This window comes from Mustela lutreola, chromosome 4 (genome assembly GCF_030435805.1).
Source record: "Mustela lutreola isolate mMusLut2 chromosome 4, mMusLut2.pri, whole genome shotgun sequence".
NCBI classification, from domain to species: Eukaryota; Metazoa; Chordata; class Mammalia; order Carnivora; family Mustelidae; genus Mustela; species Mustela lutreola.
In genome coordinates this window covers 167,812,071-167,817,883 of record NC_081293.1, presented here as the reverse complement: position 1 = coordinate 167,817,883, position 5,813 = coordinate 167,812,071, and the positions used below count along the sequence as shown (strand labels likewise).

Genomic DNA, 5,813 nt, shown 5'->3' with positions numbered 1-5,813 from the left:
GAACAGGTACTTGTGTTCTCAGATTTATACTCCCTATTTGCTTCAACATCGGCTGAACACTGACTACAAGCCAGATTCTAGGCTCTGCTGGAAATGAGAAGAAGGCAGAAGCTTTGCCTTCAGTGAGATTAGGTTTTAGTGCGGGAAGACAGATAAACTTGAGTATCCTTGCGGATACATTCACCTATGGGGAAGGTGCTGCAGGGAACACAGAGAGAGGCAATTAGCTCGCAACGGCCTCAGGAGATGATGCCCAAGTTGAGTTCTGAAGAAAATGTGCACAGGTCAAACAGGCGGAAGAAAATTATGAGAACATTCCAGGCTGGGTGGGGGGGAGAAGCAACAAGGGCATTTAGCTGTGCCACTAACCACACACGCAGACCTCTAAGGATTGCAGTAGAGGCATTCTTTCAAACACACGGAGTCTTCTGCTGGATGGAAAGTGGAGGCTAGGGGAAGTCGGTGGGGGGAGGGGGCAGCAGGACCTATCTGAGCGCCTTGTGCCCTTTTCAAACTGTCCCCTTTGAAGGCTGTGTGCCCCACCCAGCCTGTCTCCAAGGCAGGCCTATTGTCCTCCTCCTGATTACCATGCCCTGTCCCTCTCCTACAGACCATGAAAAACTACTGCTCCCCATGAAAACAAGGGGAAATACACAGAAAAGGGGGAGGAGGCGGAGTCTAAAAAGGTAGGAAGCCAACAGAAGAGTTAGAAGAGAGGGAAGCAGAGAGAACCAGTAAAATCAAAGACTGAGTTTAGGTCTATCCAAAGGCTTCACAGGGCTTGGTAGCATCCCAGCTCAACAAGTCCAAAGTTGCAGTTATTTCTAACACATGAAAGGATGGTAAACGCCGTCTCTGTGTGGTGCTTACTAGGTAGCCATGTTGAACAAATATTAAGGCATCTGGTTTTTTTTAAAAAAACAACCATTGGAGTTTTTGCATTATGGAGAGAAGACTTTTTTTCAAAGAGATGCACACTGGATATAAAATGATGTCCTTCTGAGAAGCTGCGTGAAAGCTTCAGAGGAACAGGACATCCTAGGGGTGGTGTGGACTTGCCAACTGTCACATTTCCAGTCTCCCTGCTCCTACTCCCACTTGAACAGTGAGATGCTGATGGTTTTCTGGAAAAAACACAGTAAATCATAACACCCCTTCAGCCTGGAACGTCTTTCCTTCTACCGGATGTACTGAGTCTCCACTGCCTTCTCAAGGAAGTTAACATTCTTAACCCCCATGAGTTCCTTAAGTGTCACTACTGTCCTTGTCATTACCAAACACTTCCTTCTGGGCCAGACTGCTATTCTAACTCCAAGGAATTCGACAGCGACTCCGCTTCACAACAATTCTATTAAGTAGGGACCAATAACCTCCCCATTTTACAGTTAAGATACTGAGGCATAAAGCCTACCCAAAGACATATCAGACAACGGTAAAGCCAATATTTGAACCCAAGCAGACTGGTCCCAGCATCTGTGTTCTAATCTGTAGACCACAAAAAAGAAAAGTAGGCCACAGAGCGTCCGTGTGAGAAAAAATGAGATGGATCTGGGCTGCCTGGGTGGCTCGCTCAGTTAAGCGTCTGACTTCGGGTGAGGTCAGGGCCCTGGGATCCAGGGACCTGGGATCCAGCCCCATGCTAGCCTCCCTGCTCCTGTCTCTGTAAACTTCCCCTTGCTTATGCTCGCTCTCAAAGAAATAAAATCTTAAAAAGCAAAACAAAACAAAACAAAAAGATCCTAGGTATTACCACATCTACAAGGTTCTAGATGGTCTTAGTCAACATTTCTGTTCAATGAGCTCCTGGAGCTGGAGGTACATATACAATGGAACCTTAATCCAAAAGGCATGCAGTCTGTTCTAAAAACCTCTTTGTTGAAACTTCTTAATTTTTACAAAAATACATGGCTCTAATTGGCACACCTGAAATGTTAGGATTCACCATTCCTAGGACATGAAAAGTGTCTGAGAGCCTAATGAAAACCCTTGGCAATTTGAATATTATAGGATACTAAATCATATTATAATTATTGCAAAGGTCAAGAATCTTAAACATTTAGTCTTAAAACTCTCCACCTGGGTGATGCAATCAGAAAATTAAAGTATGTATGAAAATATTTAATTATACAAAACAAGTAGGAATCTACCTATTTAATAACCTTTAAATAAAAAGTACAATGTTCTCCAACATGGGTATTTTTTTTCCTCTACTGCATAAAAGGCACTTTTTAAAATGACATTTTTTCATGAATATGAGTACACATTTATTTTCCAGGGCCAGTCTGAAGGAAGAGTAGGATAAAGGTATGTGAGATAAAACACTGCCTCACTCACTAACTGGCAGCAACTTCAGGAAGCCACTGTGCTGGGCACCACAATAAATCAGAAAACAAAACAGATTCATCTGAGTCTAGCCTCTGAGAAAGGAAAACAAGCATAGGGCAAAAGTGTGCAAATTCCTTTTAGTTGGAAAGGCACATGTATATATAGATCCCTACCTAACCCACAAGTAACCGGGTCAACACGGTGCAGTGTTGGAATGACCAGAAATTACCTTTATCTCAGGGAACTCTAGGAAGGCAAAATACCAGTGCTTAGGAGCACAGCTGTGGAGTCAGAATGTCTGAGGTTGAATCTTATTTCTACCACATACCAACTGCTGTCAGTGGGTTCACCTGACCCTTCTGTGCCTCAGTTTCCTCATTTACAATGAGAAAATCACATAGAGTTGATGGACTTACAGTGCTATGGGGAGGATGCAAGGAGATCACATGAGTGCAGCAGGAACACAGAAGGAAGTAACTGACCAATCAACACAACTCAGCAAGAGAGTCGATGGTGTGCATTTCTACTTGCAGTCCTGCTGTAGCTAACCCGCGGTTAGAGCTCATGAGATCTTGCCAACGCACGGGCTCTATTCCAAGGCTGGGTGAGTCTTTAGCTCTGTGGCAGTGAGGAGTCCCCATCTCAAGAGTTTTCCCAAACTTGTCAGCAAAGAGGTCCCTACTTCTCTTATTGAAGAAAAATGAAATAGTTAAATATCTAATTCCATCATCTGAGTCAGAAAAATGCCCCTGTGCTTGTCGCTATTATTCATGTGCAACCCAAAAATAACCACAAGGGACATTTGTCCAGAAAAACACACATTGTCAAACTGTGGTTAGCTGATTTGAGGTTTATGGTGAATAAGACTCTGCTATTCATTTGCTCATTTTACTGTGAGAGCAACAGGCACAGACAATAAAGATCGAAGAAAATGTAAAACAGAAAGAAAAATAAAACTGAGAAAACTATATTAAGCCCCTCATTTTTTGAATAATTTTTATCCATTTTTATTCGTGTCCTAAATCGAGTGTTTAAGACCTACTATTCTGACGTACGGAGCTCCTGAAATCCAGATGCCATCCCTGTGCGCCAAATCCATCCCTGCCCTTGCCCCATCCCATTCAGCAAGTATTATATTTCTGCTCAGCCTGGAATCCCATATTCTGTTGAGCAAGAAACTTGCCCTGCAATGGAACAGTCCTGCTGGGAGAACAGCATCACAGAATCTTGGAACCCAAACTAACTTGGAAGATTTCTCCTCCAAACCAATTTCTAGAGAAAGCAGCCCCAGAGAAACCCGAGTTGCCCAGCGAGCTGGTGGTCACACTCACAATGTTGGTCCTTTCACTTGCTATCTGCCTGCTCTGTCCTTTTTTGTTTCGCTACAGCACATTTACCAGAGGAGAAACATAGCTTCAAAACTGAACATCAGTGCTCAACTTTAAATAGCATCAAAAAACATGAGGACACCTAATTTGGAGAATATACATGAACTGGGACAAGGAAATTTTCATCTGGATTTGAGCAATCCCCACACCAGGAACACAGAACCGGCTAAGTTCTATGGCCTCCCGGCCAAGTTCTGGATAGGACACTCTACAATATACTTAGACCCCTTCATTTGTGTTTCATAGGACTCGTACCCCCACTCCAGTCTGGAAAACATTTTGTGATCAAGAGCAGGGGGAAGAGTAGAATTCTCTTCAACACTATTGATTCTCCTGTTCCTTTGTAGGTTACTTAGAAAGCTGTATTCCTGGGGCATCTGGGTGGCTCTGTTGGTTAAACGTCTGACTCCTGATTTCAGCTCAGGCCATGATCTTGGGGTCGTGGGATTGAGTCCCTGTGTCAGGCTCTGTGCTGGGTGTGGAGTCTGCTTAAGACGCTCCCTTCTCCCTCTACTCCTCCCCCAACTCACACTCTCTCAAATAAATAATAATCTTAAAAAAAAAAAAGAAGAAGAAGCTGCCTTCTTCCATCAGAAATAACTTCAGATGTGGTATTAAAAATAAGAAAATAATGAAAAATTTTCTAAAAATTCCACAAGCTATTTCAAGTTGGATTGATACGCACTGTTCCAGTTGGACTGAGAGAGCATTCTTTAAAATAAGTAAATATTAAATGGCAAATAAGAGGTTAAGGCTGTAATAAGTAAATTCAAATGTATAAAACAAGTAGATTTCAATTATTTCACCCAATCACCTAGAAGCAAAGATACTCTAAAGAAAATTGCATTGCCTTCCCAACTCCTTGGAGAGCCAGTTTAGTTAACAGCCTCTCTCTGCTTCAGAGATGACCATACAGCTTACATGTCAAACTCATTTTAAAGTGTCAATCATGTCCCTTTCTATCTAATTAGTTTGGAAAGTAGTGTCACTGACCTAGAACTATGCAGACCATTTATTATCATATCATTTGATCAACCCAACACTTTACCTCAGTTGAGTTTGCGACACCTGTAGCCAAAATGTAATATCCTTTCTTCCACTCACTACTGGTAACTCTCGATACAATTTCCTATTTACAACTCAATTTATCTCTATGAATAAGCATGGCCAACTTCACAGAAGCATCGACAGAATTTGCCTTACTTAAGATTTCATGGCAATTAAAATTGAAAGGTAAGGGGAATAAGAAAAAAATCAGATATACCCCAACCAGCAGGAGGAAAGATACATCTACATCTATATTTAGAAAACAGATTTGAGTTTTTGGATCCCAAGAACTGCTAAAGGAGAGGAAAGAGGAAAAAGAGAGGAACACGGATAGGCTGGCAGAAATCTGGGACCTTATACATGGTAGGGAGACTATTCTTTTTACAAAATATCCATATATAATATAGCGAACTAGTTTTATAAAAGAAGTCTGTGGGTTATAAACCCACTGTCATCAGATAGGTTTGGGTCATAATAGAGAAAACCTTCCTCAGGTTCATAGTATTTAGCCTTTGACCTGGCTAAGGGCAGGATGGAACAGAACTGAAGACATAATAATAAGCTCCTGAGAGGTCAGAGAATACCCCTGTACCTCCATGGGAGGCGCTAAAGGCCAGAGCAGAGTGAGTGGGGAATGGTGGGGGGTTGGTTGTGGAAGCCCTGATAGCTGGAAGATACTAGCGTGGCCCCACTCTCTGGCAAGAACATGACAATCACCAAATCTTTTTCTCATTTTAGTGCTGCATATTTAAGAACTCATTTGCACATACTGTATGGAGCACTGGGTGTGGTGCATAAACAATGCATTTTGGAACACTGAAAGAAAAGAAAAGAAAAGAACTCATTTGCAAGATGAACATACAAGCAGGTAATCTCTCTGAACCACAGAATAATAAAATGAACCAGAGACCGAAAAAACACATGCATCCACCACCAGTATGTTGCCTTCATATTTTTAAACATGGTATGAAAAACAGTTAAGTATATCAGTTCTATTTAAAGTAATGACTCCTCACTCTAGAAGACAATAATCTTTAAAGCAGGATGTCAGCT

General features: G+C 41.9%; 1 protein-coding gene across 2 annotated transcripts in view; it reads right to left on the bottom strand.

Annotated features, from left to right (window-relative positions):
* MDFIC (MyoD family inhibitor domain containing) overlaps positions 1-5,813 on the bottom strand; it is a 91,418-nt gene that overhangs the window by 30,490 nt on the left and 55,115 nt on the right. The window lies entirely within an intron of this gene.